Source organism: Mchenga conophoros, linkage group LG3 (genome assembly GCF_057382185.1).
Source record: "Mchenga conophoros isolate Kocher_MC1m ecotype Shallow Benthic linkage group LG3, M_conophoros_male_GT1.1, whole genome shotgun sequence".
NCBI lineage: Eukaryota > Metazoa > Chordata > Actinopteri > Cichliformes > Cichlidae > Mchenga > Mchenga conophoros.
In genome coordinates, this window is record NC_140528.1 from 23825425 (window position 1) to 23841100 (window position 15676).

Below are 15676 nucleotides of genomic sequence, written 5' to 3' on the forward strand. Positions count from 1 at the left end.
ACCTCCTGCAGACCAACATCTGCTGAAAGAAAGAAAAACAATGAGACTAAAGAGAAAGAAAACTCTTCAATGTCTGAACAACACAAGAAGTCCAGTTTTCAGAAATGAGTCCATCAGCAGACAGATGTTCAGTCTTACTTTGTACACAGCTGCTCTGACTGGCTGTCTGCAGTCCAGCTCTGCTTCTGGATCTTTCTCCACACTGTGCAGAAGCTCTGATGGTGACACAGAAAAGTCACAGTGGAGATACTTCTGTCCACCTTTGATTAGACTCATTATAAAAAGGAAACAAAGTTTGAACACAGTCATGTTTCCAGTTCACTGACTTACATTTATTCCATGGACACTCACTCTAACCTGAACCACAGCTACAACCCAACATTGTTGAGGCCTCATCTCCTCCTTTCCTGACTGTAGAGGTTAAATATGCAACAACCAACAAATAAAAGAATTTGGTTCATTTCAAAGAAATTCACACGGTGACCAAGTAAAGTAACCGTAGTAAAGGAGACAACATCCCGTTGATGGTGGGATTATTTGAAAGATTTGCTTTAGTCACGTCACCAAATGCAGTTGAACCACCCGTGGATCCATGTTTGACCATTCTACCACTCTGAGCTCTGCTTTTGAATCATTTTATTATTATCATCATTCATTGATTCATTCTTTGGAGGGGGGCTATTTCCTAATGCCGCCCTAATAAGCTGATGTTCAAGGGGAAATATAACAGAAACTCTTTCAGTGTTATTCATTAATAAATTAACAGATAAACTGTGAAGAAGAAAAAAACTGAGATTTAAAGGAGAGAGTGAGAAACTTGATCATCCATCCTCATAATACATGTTTATCAGTATCTGCTGTGACCATACTGCAGTAATAACTACAAGTCTACATTTCTGTGACTGTTGATCAATCACAGCACGAATCTGAGCTCATCTCTGCACACAGAGCAGCTTCAGCTCTGGGATAAACTGCTCGCTTCACGTCCTTCTCAGCTCACAGACACTCATCCTGATATTTTCCTTTAACATTTGATGCTATAATTCATCTGAGTTTACACTTTATCTGCATAAATACAGAAAAACAGACCCAAACACCATAAACCATCAGTTTCACCATGTAGAATATATTGTTGTTTCCTTGCTTTTAATTCAGAGAAAAACTCTGATTTGGATTTTCTCTGTTCTCTTTGCCACAGCCCATCCTAGCAGCATGAATAACACTTTAGGAGGAACGTCTTGATCCATTCTCAATCATCCAGGAAAGTATCTCCAAAAGTTGATTCTGTTCATCTGGACGTAGCGTAAATGTGTCCCAGCTGGACTTTTGTCAAAGCTGCAAAGGCACCTAAAGAAAGCTCCAGCCGATCCAGGAGAGAAGGACAACCGCTGACTAAGACAAAACCTGTAGTGATCCCGTATGTGTCAGGAGTATCGGAGCAGTTGAGACAGATTTTTTCTAAACACCGGGTCTCTGTGGCTTTTAAACCCCAAAACACGCTGCGCCAAAAACTGGTCCACCCCAAGGATCGGGTCCCCCGACACAAATAGAGTAACATAGTGTAGCTGTTAAGTGCAGGAGGATTGGCAGGATTTATACATCGAGGAAACCAAACAACCTCTGGCTACAACACAGAAGAGCCACCTCGTCAGGCCAGGACTCTGCAGTCTATTTACACCTACAGGCCAGTGGACACTCTTTCAATGATGAGGATGTAACATCCCGGACAGGGAGGAACGCTGGTTTGAAGGCGGAGTCAAAGAGGCCATTTACGTGAAAAGGGAAAGACCATCTCTGAATCGAGGAGGGGCCTAAGGGTACATCTGTCACCATCTTACAATGCTGTGATTGCAGCCATTGCCCAACTCTCTGAATGGTGCTCATGGACATTGATCAGTGGTTGTTGATCAATGGTCATGAGAATTTTCATAATTAAGATTAAGGAACTGACCTCCCAGCCCATTGTTCCTTCAGTGGGCTGGTTTCAGTCATTATGCAAATGTCCTGTTTATAAGATTGAAACCTGCAGTCAGCTGAGACTGAAGGAGTCACCTGGATGAGAGACAAAACGTTTCTCCCACTAAACGGGGGGGCGATCGTGGCTCAAGAGTTGGGCGTTCGTCTTGTAATCGGAAGGTTGCCGGTTCGAGCCTCGGCTTGGACAGTCTCGGTCGTTGTGTCCTTGGGCAAGACACTTCACCTGTTGCCTACTGGTGGTGGTCAGAGGGCCCGGTGGCGCCAGTGTCCGGCAGCCTCGCCTCTGTCAGTGCGCCCCAGGGTGGCTGTGGCTACAATGTAGCTGCCATCACCAGTGTGTGAATGGGTGGATGACTGGATATGTAAAGCGCTTTGGGGTCCTTAGGGACTAGTAAAAGCGCTATATAAATACAGGCCATTTACCATTTAAACGCTATGAACAGAAACAACTTTTGGAGAAAGTTGAATCAGTATTTCAGCTTTAAGAGGGTATTTTAACACAAACATCAGTCCTTCTACTTAAGTATGTTTGACACTTTGTTTAATCATCATTTTTAATGATCAAATATAATAATTTTTGTTATTTGTGGAGTTTAAATGTCCTTGACAGAGACAGATGATGATCATTATCCTGCACTGTGGTCTCAGGTTTGGTCGAGCTAGCACAAAGAATGGCTATGTTGAACTTCCTCCTGGGATCTACACTAAGAAGTGAGTCCAACATTAGCAGGGTCTCTTTCCTTTATCTGGATTCACTTTAGCATTCACAGTCACGTGAAGCTTGTTATTAACTCGATAAGTCAACCCAGGGTTTCAGCTGAGCGCTCACATGAAACACATGGTGTTGGCAGCATCTGATCAATCATATTCATGGAGACGTGTATCAGCAACAGAGCAGCTGAGTTTGCAGAAGGAAGTCAAACTAAACCACAGGAACAATATGAGGAGATTACACACATAATAAAATACTAGCAGTAACACAGCTGCTGCAGACAAATCAGTCGTGTGATCGTGTGTGAGAGGAGAAGGACTGTAAAGGAGTTTGGTGTTAAAAGCTCTGTATGAATGTGGGAGACTTTGAAGGGCTTTAAAAAGGCCAATATAAAATAAAAGGCAGCAAAACTGCTGAGTGTGAAAGTCACCAGACTTATCAGAGCTCTGTGATTAAGACCTGTAAGAACACCTGTTTGTACTTGTTGGCATTATATCAAACACACACGTATATTAAGCCTTTGTTTGAACTCTGGTTGAATTTGTTACTTTCAGACTGTGAAACATCACAGAGGCTGCAGCTGCAGATCTTTTATTCACCTGGAAATTTACTTTAAATGTTAGATGGAAAATGTGTTGCTCAGTTTCACGAAAGTAAGAACAAGAATCCATAAACCTTCATAAAGACAAACATCTCCCAGAACATTGAGCTGCTGAAGTGTCACTGAAGGGAAAAACTATTTGTCCTCCTCCATCCAGCAACACCTGAAACACCTGAGTGGAAGCTCCTCCCTACACTGTGTTTGAAGCAAAGCACAAAGGAGACACCTGCTGGAGCAGCTGGAGTCCTACAGACACTCAGCCTCTTCACTACACAAACACCTCCTACAACATCCACTCTTTCCACTCTGACTGCTGTGTTTGTGGAAACACTCCAACACACACCGCTTCACATACCAACATAGAAATGTGTGTGAAAAAGAGCTGAGCTGATATTAAACATGAGGATTTATTCAGAAATACAGAGTCAGGAACAACATCTAGACACACATTACCTCTCAGCAGCAGAAGAACAGCCTTTAAAGTCTATAAAAGCATCCTTTGAGTCGTTGCTCTTTAAGGAAACACAGCTGGGTTCAGGTCCAGGAGATTCTGGCCTCTTATTGATCCTAAAAGAAAAACAATAAATGTCACAGCTTCATGAGACAGGAAGGAAAAACTGGAAATATTAAATTAAAGACATGATGAACAATCTCATAAAAATAATGTACTTACTCTTTGTCACATAACAGTCTTTTGTTAAAGTTTACACCAACATCCTTCGACCTGTTGCTCTTTAAGGAAACACAGCTGGGTTCAGGTCCAGGCTCTGGATTAGTTTCAGGGTTATGTCCAGCTGAGCCTGGTACGCCCCACAGCTCTGGGCTTTAAAACAACACACACAGAGGTATGAGTGTGAATAATGATGGAGCAGTGATGTGAGTGCTGAGCTGTGACATGGAGAAGAGTCATGGACAGTTAGAGATGGTCATCTCACCTCTGAGCTTTGGTCTGGCTCTCATGTTCCCCACACAGAGTGCTTTTAGAGGGAGGGACTCCCTCCTCTCTGTCCTCACACTGATCCATGCTGCTCAGTTCACATCAGCTCACACACACTTTCTACCTTCACCTGCAGAGGAAACACAAATCATTCATGTGCACATCAACAGAGCTGCAGAGGTCGTGTCTGATGTGTTGGACTAACATCCATCTGAGACGCAGCTTTCATCAGTTCACTACAAAAAGTGTCACAGAGCCCAGTTCAGCCTCCAAATCCTCCATTACTGTAGTCCTACAAAGCAGCAGGTCAAACATGGCTGCAGAGAGCAGCTTTATGTCAGTAACCATGTCCAGGACCGAGCTGACTGCTTACAGAGTTCATACTCTAACTGCTAGCTGCTCTGCTAGCTAAGCTAACTCAGTAACAGTGACTCTGACAGCAGTTACTGTGGAACAGCGGCCGAGCTCAGGACACATTCAGTGTGTTTAGTCTGAGTCCTGGACTCTGATTCAATGGATTCAATCCAGCTCAGAGTTTCATGTGTTCATCAGAATAAAATACATGTACTAATATAACAGAAGTAATGCTCTGAATGCAGGACTGTAATGGAGGATAAATAAGGTTTTTACAGCCTGAAAGAAACATTCAGTTCATATATTTGTAGACAGTGAAGCAGTTTTTAATACTGCAGCTGTTTCCTTCACCTGTGTGTGTGTGAGCCACACCTTCATGTGCTGCTTTAGAAATATGTGGTCTGACTGCTCAGACTGAGTCTAGGAGGAAAGTTCACACGCTGGAGAAAGTTTTGTTCCTAACTTTGTCAGAGTTCGGCTCCAAAGACAAAGAAGACGGAGCTCACAGTCTGTAGATGGTCCTCAGTGTGTGTGTGAAGCACACAGGAGTGTGTTTATGTCAGCAAATCAGTGTGTGAAGAGTCTGAGGGAGTGTGTGAATGAGACTCAACACTGAAACCAACAGTCCAAGAAAAGCGTCTGGACTTCTTTAAGTTTAACTTAAAGAAGTCCAGACGCTTTTCTTTTTGTCTCCATAATGTCTCCATAATGCTGCAATGTTATCTGCCCCAGAAACACTGTGCAGAAGCTCTGATGGTGACACAGAAAAGTCACAGTGGAGATACTTCTGTCCACCTTTGATTAGACTCATTATACAAAGGAAACAAAGTTTGAACACAGTCATGTTTCCAGTTTACTGACTTACATTTATTCCATGGACACTCACTCTAACCTGAAGCACAGCTACAACCCAACATTGTTGAGGCCTCATCTCCTCCTTTCCTGACTGTAGAGGTTAAATATGCAACAACCAACAAATAAAAGAATTTGGTTCATTTCAAAGAAATTCACACGGTGACCAAGTAAAGTAACCGTAGTAAAGGAGACAACATCCCGTTGATGGTGGGATTATTTGAAAGATTTGCTTTAGTCACGTCACCAAATGCAGTTGAACCACCCGTGGATCCATGTTTGACCATTCTACCACTCTGAGCTCTGCTTTTGAATCATTTTATTATTATCATCATTCATTGATTCATTCTTTGGAGGGGGGCTATTTCCTAATGCCGCCCTAATAAGCTGATGTTCAAGGGGAAATATAACAGAAACTCTTTCAGTGTTATTCATTAATAAATTAACAGATAAACTGTGAAGAAGAAAAAAACTGAGATTTAAAGGAGAGAGTGAGAAACTTGATCATCCATCCTCATAATACATGTTTATCAGTATCTGCTGTGACCATACTGCAGTAATAACTACAAGTCTACATTTCTGTGACTGTTGATCAATCACAGCAGGAATCTGAGCTCATCTCTGCACACAGAGCAGCTTCAGCTCTGGGATAAACTGCTCGCTTCACGTCCTTCTCAGCTCACAGACACTCATCCTGATATTTTCCTTTAACATTTGATGGTATAATTCATCTGAGTTTACACTTTATCTGCATGAATACAGAAAAACAGACCCAAACACCAGAAACCATCAGTTTCACGATCAACGGGAAGTGGCTCAAACGTCACAGTTTCATAACGTCACCCTGAACTCCACTCACGGAGTTTCTGTCGCCATTGTAGTTTTTAAAGTCCCGTGATAAAGGCGGGTCTTTCTGTGAATCCGCACGCTCATTGGCTAATAGCTCGAGATTGACACCTCGTTATCCAATGAGCGTGCGGGAACTTCCGACATAAAGTTGTTTCCTTTGAAAAACCAAAGTCTGATTATTTTTGCCTCCACTGACGGAGCCTGTTGTTCCCGCCACAGAGACACAGTAATGTCAGAGCGGTGTTAACACTCACCCTGCCTCAGCACAGCTCTCACTCTCCTCCTGCTCTCTCACACTAAACGGAGGCTCAGCTAAACTCACTTCCTCTCTACTTACAGGAAACCAGCGCTCAGAGGAGCCGACCGGCCTCACATTTCACCCACAGACACGAACAGCGTGGAATTATTTTATGTCATAAGAAGAAACATATTCATGTTAACACTCACCTGCCTCAGCTCCACCTTCCTCCTCCTGCTGCTCTGAACGGAGGCTCAATACTTTCACTTTCACTGCTGCTCCCTAAACACAGAGGATGCTGGGACTTGTAGTTGTTTCCTTCCGGTGCGGTCTTCCTCTTTGTTTGTTTGTGTTTGTGTTCAAGTTATTTCGATCATGTAAACATCAACAGAACACGTGAAGCCACACAGAGTTTGTATGTCGAGGTGGGTAGGAGGGTTTGAGGGTTTGGGGAGGGGTCAGAGGGAAGAGGTCTCTCAGTCTTGACAATCCACATTGATGGCATTGCATCTTTCAGCGTGTTTGTGGGTCGATTTGGATGCTCCAGGTGTGAGAGCAGCCACTCAGCCTCTGCTGCAGATGTGTGTCACAAGTTCATCTAGTAGTGAGACGGTGGCGCAAGATGGCGAGTTGAGCAGTCGCACGAATTAGGAGCTCGTTGAACTTGTCCCAGAATTTACTTTGTGTTCGTTATTGTTTCCACTCGAAAGTAGTAAAATGACTGCCCCAAGTATAGTTAAACCTGCTAAATTCAAACTCGACCTCAAAAAACAAGAAACAACATCGCCATGTGATGGAAAGGAAGACAGCAGAGAAGGAACGGATCATGACTACGTAGAAAAAACCTTGAAAAAAGAGTGGACGAGCAGCTAGCTGACCTGAGTGTGCAATGCAAGCAAGCTAGTACGATGCTAGCCAGCCTAGCCAAAGCGGTTCAGTTCAACTCGGAGGAGGTGAAAGAATGTAAACAAAAGGTTAAAGAGTTGGAGAGACGAAACGAGCAGTTGACCAAAGATAACTACGATCTCAAGGAGAGAGTGTGAGAGCAAGAAAGGTACAAAATGAGGTGGTGCCTCCGGATTAAAGGATTAGAAGAGAAAAGAGATGAAGGTGTCAGATCGCTGGTTATTGGAATTCTTGGCAAGATCGCACCTGATATGATATCAAAGCTTGAAGAATCTGTGGATGTGGTGCATAGAGTTGGGAAGAAGATTGAGAACAAGGTCCGACATATCATCATTCTGTTTGCTCTGAGACACGTGAAAGAGGAGATTTGGCGTCGCACCAAAGATTCGGCTGTCTGTAAGAACGGCGGTTTCCACTTCGCTGAGGTACTGCTGCGGGAGGACTGGGAAGAGAGGAGGCGGCTGTGGCCGCAAATTGAACAAGCCAGACGGGCTGGGAAACGGGCCTTTTTCCGGGGTCCTCATGGATACATCGAAGGACGGAGGATCATCGACGTTGAATGAAAGACTTGATGTAAGACTGTATACAGTGGAATATTATTAATGGGACAAAAGAGTTCTACTTAAAGTTAAAGGTTATTAGTCACTGAGTTGGTGACAAGTGTTACAATTTAAACTCATGTTTATATATTTTTCTTTTCTTTTTTAAAAAAAAAGTTATTTTCTTAGCATACTCTTATTATGGTTCACTCAAAAATTTCTTTTGGTTCATTAAACGTTCGGGGTTTGAAGGAAATTGTTAAGAGAAAGGCACTTTTTTTATTTTGCAAGGGGCAAAAATGTCACTGTCTGTTTTTACAAGAGACTCACTCTGTGGATGCCGATGTTACCTTTTGGGCTAATCAGTGGGGAGACAAGATTCTTTTCAGTCGTGGATCTAACAGATCTGGAGGTGTGGCGATTTGTTTTAATAAGTTCCCAGGGGAGATTATAACATATAAAGCTGATAGTGAGGGTCATTGGTCAACTGCAGCTTGAAGAGCGAAGGTATATTTCTAATTGTTACAAATCTTTATGGACATAATAACGAAGGTCAAAATAAACGTCTATTGGAAAATCTAACAAATGTTATTTCAGAGTTTAAAGTTATGTACCCCACAGATTACATCCTAATAGGAGGAGACTGGAACATGACCTCAGATGAATGGATGGACAGATGGCCTCCTCGCTTAGGAAGGAGGCAACAGAATAACATTATTGAGAACTTTTCTAGTGATAATAATTTTACAGACATTTGGAGAAGTTTGAATCCTGGAGTTAAGAATTATTCATGGTTTAAACCTAATGGAGAAAGCAGGTCAAGAATTGATTATTGGTTAGTGAGCGATGACATTTTGAGGTGTACTTCACCATCTAAAATCTCCAAAGCACCCCTATCTGATCACTGTTTCATTGATCTTGTCTTAGAACCAACAAGGATGAAACGTAGTAGCAGGGGATATTGGAAATTTAATGCCAGCCTTTTAAATAAGGACAAGTATTGTGATAAAATTAGACATAAAATTACAGATATAAAAAATGATGACTCAGTAGTGGGTAATATACAGAAATGGGAACTTATTAAATTCAAAATCAGAGAATTCACTATAAAATTCTGCAAAGAACTGAACAGGGAAAAACGGGAATATGAAAGTAATTTACTTCGTGAAATAACTCAGTGCTGTAGTAAAGAAAAACTAAACGTGCAAGAAAAGAATAAATTGATGGAGTTACAAACTAAATTAGACGATCTTTACCTAGAGAAAGCCCAGGGTGCCTTTATAAGATCGAGAGCCAAGTGGATTGAGGCAGGTGAAAAGAACTCATCATATTTTAGTAAGCTGGAAAAGTGCAGACAGCAGAGAAATCTAATCTCAAGCTTGTTGATAAATGGGACTGAATGTAAAGATTTCAGAAAGATTGAAAAGGAAGTCTTCACTTTTTATTCCAAATTGTACTCCTCAGAATATTCAGCAGCTGATTCTGATAGTTTCTTTGATAAGATTCATAATCTCATCCCATGTATTGACAAGCCGTTCAAAGATCTGTGTGATTCAGAGCTTAAAATTGAGGAACTGGATTTGGTGGTCATGAAAATGGCATTAAACAAGTCCCCAGGGACAGATGGACTCACTACTAATTTTTATCAATTCTTCTGGAAGGACCTAAGAACTTTATTGTTTGATGCATTAAAGGAATCGATAGAGAAAAAAGAAGTGATGCCGAGCATGAAACAAGGGCTGATAACCCTGATCCCTAAATCGGGTAAGGATAAAAGAATTTTAGACAATTTAAGACCCATCACCTTACTAAACACTGACTATAAGATCCTGTCTGGAGCTGTAGCTGAGAGGCTAAAGAAAGGCATCTCAAACATTATCAGTGAAACACAATCAGGTTTTTTGAAAGGAAGACTAATTCATAACAATATTAGGCTGGTTTTGGATCTCCTTGAATACAGTGAATTAATCCAAGAGAGAGGGTACATCCTGTTCTTGGATTTTTACAAAGCATTTGACTCAGTTGAACATACGTTCATATTAAAAACTCTGCAGTCTTTTGGTTTTGGAGAGGAATTTATCAATGTTATAGAGATGCTATATAATGACATTAACAGCTCTGTTTTGCTAGAACATGGTACATGTTCAAGGTTTGAGGTTAATAGAGGGATAAGGCAGGGATGTAGCAGCTCACCACTTCTGTTCATCATGGTTGCTGAGCTGTTGTCTATTTTCATCATCATCATCATCAACTTTATTTATAAAGCACTTTAAAACAACCACAGCTGACACAAAGTGCTGTACATTGGAACTGTAAAATAAAATTACATGAGATATAAATAAAAAACAAATAAAAGAAGAGTGAAATCATTAATTAAATAACTACTGCATTAAAAAAGAAACTAAGTCTCACTGAGGTTAAAAGCCAAGGAATAAAAGTGGGTTTTAAGACGTGATTTAAAAGTGGACAGTGAAGGGGCCTCTCTAACATGCATGGGCAAATTATTCCATAATTTTGGAGCCACAATAGAGAAGGCCCTGTCCCCTCTGAGCTTCCTCCTGGATCTCGGTACCTCCAGGAGCAGCTGGTCAGCTGACCTGAGAGACCGACAGGGTGTGTGGGGATGAAGAAGCTCAGAGAGGTAAGGCGGGGCAAGACTGTGTAGACATTTAAAAACAAACATAAGAATTTTAAAATTAACTCTAAAAGACACAGGCAGCCAGTGCAGAGAGGCCAGCACGGGGGTTATATGCTCTCTTTTTCGAGTTCCTGTTAGGAGTCGTGCAGCCGCATTTTGAACCAGCTGCAGACGTGAGAGCAATGACTGACTGACCCCCACATAAAGTGAGTTACAGTAGTCCAGGCGGGAAGAAATAAAAGCATGGATCACTGTTTCAAGGTGCTGCCTCGAAAGAAAAGATTTTAGTCTTGCCAGTCGCCTTAAATGATAAAAACTGGACTTCACCACTGCTCTGATTTGGTTGTCCAATTTAAAATCACTGTCCAACTTAAAACCAAGGTCAGTAACAACAGATTTAAAATAGACTTCCAGGGATCCTAAAACAACAGAGGAGGACTCACAGAGACCACTGGGTCCAAACACCAACACTTCTGTTTTCTTTTTATTAAAATTTAAAAAGTTTCGAGCCAACCAAGCTTTAATGTCATCTAGACATGTCAAGAGAGGTTTTATGGAGATGGCATCCTTGCGTTTTAGTGTCAAATAAATTTGGCAGTCATCGGCATAACAGTGAAATGAGATCCCATGCCTTCTAAGGATAGAACCCAGAGGCAGTAGATACAGAGAAAAGAGCAGTGGCCCTAAAATTGAGCCCTGTGGGACACCACATGACAGAGGAGCAGAAGACGATTCGTAACCGAGAAGGCTGACAGAGAAAGTTCTATCTGACAAATAAGACCTAAACCAATTGAGTGCAGTGCCACCAATACCCACTACATCATGTAATCGAGAAATTAAAATATTGTGGTCTACTGTGTCAAAGGCAGCAGTTAGGTCAAGCAAGACAAGAACAACATGGTTACCAGAATCACATGCCAGAAGGATGTCATTAAAAACCCTTAGTAATGCAGATTCTGTGCTGTGAAGGGTTTTAAAACCTGACTGAAAAACCTCAAAGATTCCATTTTCATCTAGAAAATCTTTCAGTTGACTAAAAACAATTTTCTCTAAAACCTTGGAGACTAAAGGCAGCTTGGAAATAGGCCTATAGTTCGCTAAAACTGTGTGATCAAGGCCAGGTTTCTTAAGCAGTGGCTGTACTACTGCATGTTTGAAATTTGCAGGAACCACACCAGAAGACAGACTGCTGTTAATAATGTCAAGGACATACTGTTGTATACTAGGAAAAATTTCTTTAAAGAATTGTGGAGGGACAGGATCCCGTGGGCTTAATATGGCGAACCACATCCTCTAAAGAGGAGAGCGTCACAAGCTCAAACTGAGTGAAAACAGCAGCGCAAGGGACAGAGACAGAGGGGTCAGAGTCAGGAGCTGTGATAAGAGCCCTGATGGTGACAACCTTTTCAATAAAAAAGTTCAGAAAATCATTGCAAATCTCAGGAGAAACTTCCAAACAGACATTCAAAGGAGTATTAAGAACAGTGTCAATGGTCCTAAATAACACACGTGGGTTATGACAGTTGGAAGAAATAATATTTGCAAAATATTCCCTTTTTGCCTCTTTAACAGTGTTCTGGTAGCGATGCCAGCAGTCTTTGAGAATTTGAAATGATACATGCAGTTTATCCTTTTTCCACCTCCGTTCTGCTCGACGACATTCCCTCTTAACAGCACGACTGCTCTCATTAAACCAAGGCTCAGGTTTAGCCTTAAGCTGCCTGGTTTTTAAAGGAGCCACAGAGTCCATGATTTTTTGACAGCAAGAATTAAACCAGGAATGTAGGTCTTCTGTGTCAGAGGAATTATTTTGATTAAAAACAGTCACATTAAGGGGTTAACTGTGATGGGTGAACAGATAATAATCAGTCAGCTGGCAGATGATACCACCCTGTTTCTAAAAAATGAGGACCAGATTCCTTTAGCCTTGCAGGCGATCAACCATTTCTCCAAAGCTTCTGGCCTACAGCTGAATATTAATAAATGCAAAATTCTAGCTCTGCATGAGTGTCCCCTGCAAGCAATAAATAATATGCAGATCAAAAAAGAGGTGAAGTATCTGGGCATTGTAATTTGCAAGGATAAGACATCAACAGAAAATAAGAATATCTGTACCAATATAGAAAAGTGTAAGTCAATTTTAAACATGTGGCTGCAAAGGGACATAACTCTGTTTGGGAGAATCTTGCTAACCAACATGGACAGTCTGTCCAGACTCATCTATCCAGCCTTTTCTCTGCCCATACCTCCAAAACTAATTAAATCTATAAATACTCTTAATTTTAGGTTCATATGGAGGAACAAATGTCATTATATAAAGAAAAATTATGTGATTAAGAATTATGAAGAGGGTGGGGCTAATGCCACTGACTTTGATGTTATGAATGGTGTACTAAAATTGAAATGGTTAAGATCTTTCATTAGGAACAAAAATTCCTTTTGGAACATTATTCCCAATGTGATTTTTGGCAAAATGGGTGGAATAGACTTTTTGTTACGTTGTGACTTTGATTGCAGTTCGTTACCTGTTAAACTCTCAGCTTTCCATCAGCAGGTCCGTCTCTACTGGAAATTAATCTATAAACATAGCTTTACTCCTCACAACACCCCTATATGGAACAACAGGTATATCCGTTTGTGTAGGAAATCTGTGTACGTGGATGAATGGAGATCTAAAGGGATTTGGGCTGTAGCTCATTTTATGGATGATAATGGGGTCTTACTAAAACATGAGACGTTTTGTGAGAAATTTGATGTAAGATGTACTGCTAAGAGATATAAATCCCCAGTGAAAGCCATCCCAGTCCCTTTGAGATCAATGATAAAAGAAGATATTGTGCACTCTAAAATTTCTCCTGGACTGAGGCAGCTCTGCATAGCTGGAGTTGAATTTGGTGACAGCAGGTTTACAAACAAAGTGATCAGGAATATTTTGATAAATGAAATTTGCCCTAATCCGGTTAAAAGAAATTATATCCTTAAAGAATTTGAGACCATGGAGGTTAAGGCGATAAGACAAAAGTCTACAGGGAGAGCAGAATTATTAGGCAAATGAGTATTTTGTCCACATCATCCTCTTCATGCATGTTGTCTTACTCCAAGCTGTATAGGCTCGAAAGCCTACTACCAATTAAGCATATTAGGTGATGTGCATCTCTGTAATGAGAAGGGGTGTGGTCTAATGACATCAACACCCTATATCAGGTGTGCATAATTATTAGGCAACGTCCTTTCCTTTGGCAAAATGGGTCAAAAGAAGGACTTGACAGGCTCAGAAAAGTCAAAAATAGTGAGATATCTTGCAGAGGGATGCAGCAGTCTCAAAATTGCAAAGCTTCTGAAGCGTGATCATCGAACAATCAAGCGTTTCATTCAAAATAGTCAACAGGGTCGCAAGAAGCGTGTGGAAAAACCAAGGCGCAAAATAACTGCCCATGAACTGAGAAAAGTCAAGCGTGCAGCTGCCAGGATGCCAGCATAGGAAAATTGGGTTGAACAGTGAGACTGCATTTGTGGGGTTTAGAAACATCCAGAGCATCGCAACAGAAAGGTAAATAAAAAAAGTAAGAGAGAGAGATAAAGAAATAAATGAACTAATAATACATAAATGAATAGAAAAATAGAAAACACACATGTAGAAATTGTCACATGTGAAATTGTTTTTGGAGAGAATCAGAAGTGAGACAGTTTGAATCCACAGTTCAGCGCAAAGATGCAGGAATTAAATCTGATTATAAAAACACATCGAGGCAACGAAGACCAGCTTACACTCAATATTAATATGAACACACAACATACACGCAATGAAGACATGCTTACACTCATGAATGTGAATACATGACATAAATGCTGAATGGTGTAGATTTAACACACTTAAAGGCTGAAGCTGAGGAATAACTCAGGAAGTTGCAGGACAATAGAGCGACTTTTGTGACAAGGAAAAAGAGACTGGGAGGACCAACCAGGGATTAGAAGCTTAAAGCAGGTTTAAAATAGTGAATTAGAAGTGGTTTCCAGCTGATTGAGCAAAAGAAGTGACGACTGTAGAAATAAAAATAAAATAATAATAATTGAATTATGCAGCAATGTTTTGAATATGCATTTCTGTTGTCAGGGCAACTTCTCAAGATGTGACTCAATATGCAAATTAGTTGAATGAGTGGGGACAGAAAAAAAAGAAAAACTCAAGTTTCCTGTCTGAGACATGAGTGAAGTTTGCATTGAGAGAAATATATCTGTGACTGTGTGAGAAGAACTGTTTGGTAAAATATATGATAGCAGCCGCAGGACAATTAAATAAAGTCTGTGACTAAGTGCAGTCGTGCAGATTTGGAGAAGAAGTTTATAATTTAGTGATGACACATTGTTATAAAGTGTTTAGAAAGGGCTTAATGGGAATATTACTGTTGGGCAAACTGTGCGGCTTTAACAAGATTTTCTGTGTATTTAGCAGGTGAAACTCTGTCAGCTGACTTCAGACTGTCAGGAAGCTGAAGAACCTGAGGCCAACCACTGAAACATGATGTGGGCAAAATGAACAGAGGGAGGGATTTTAAAGGTGAACATTTAGGACTTACTGCAAATGTTACTATGTCAAAGTTACTGTGACTCAAACAGAGGAAATTTTGATTTTTTTATTTCCACACCCAGCATGTTTTGGGTGTTATATGCTATTAAATACTTTTAAATAAATTAAAAAGTATTTAATAGCATATAACACCCAAAATATGCTTCGGTTCACATTTAACTCCAGAAAATCATCAATCAAAACATGGATATTACCTGACCACAGATTCGTGGTGACGTCACTGCTCTTTTAACTGTTCGGTGTCTTTGTTTGTTTGCTGGTTGTAGAAATGGTTTATATGAGCTTTGAGCTGAGAGTCAGAGGTTTCTGTGGACACTGCTCATGTCGGCACTTATATTTCTGACCTTTTCTTATAACCGATTAAACATGATCTCCTCCCTTTTGCCCCCATTTTTGGTGGTGTAGGTACAAATGATCAGGCATGACATTCTCATAATAAATAAGATACTGCAAATAATTATTTCTGCATTTGTGCGATTGAAGTG

At 40.8% G+C, this 15676-nt stretch overlaps 1 protein-coding gene across 1 annotated transcript in view; it reads right to left on the reverse strand.

Moving 5' to 3' along the window:
• LOC146577751 (protein NLRC3-like) overlaps positions 1–15676 on the reverse strand; it is a 135787-nt gene that overhangs the window by 54343 nt on the left and 65768 nt on the right. The window lies entirely within an intron of this gene.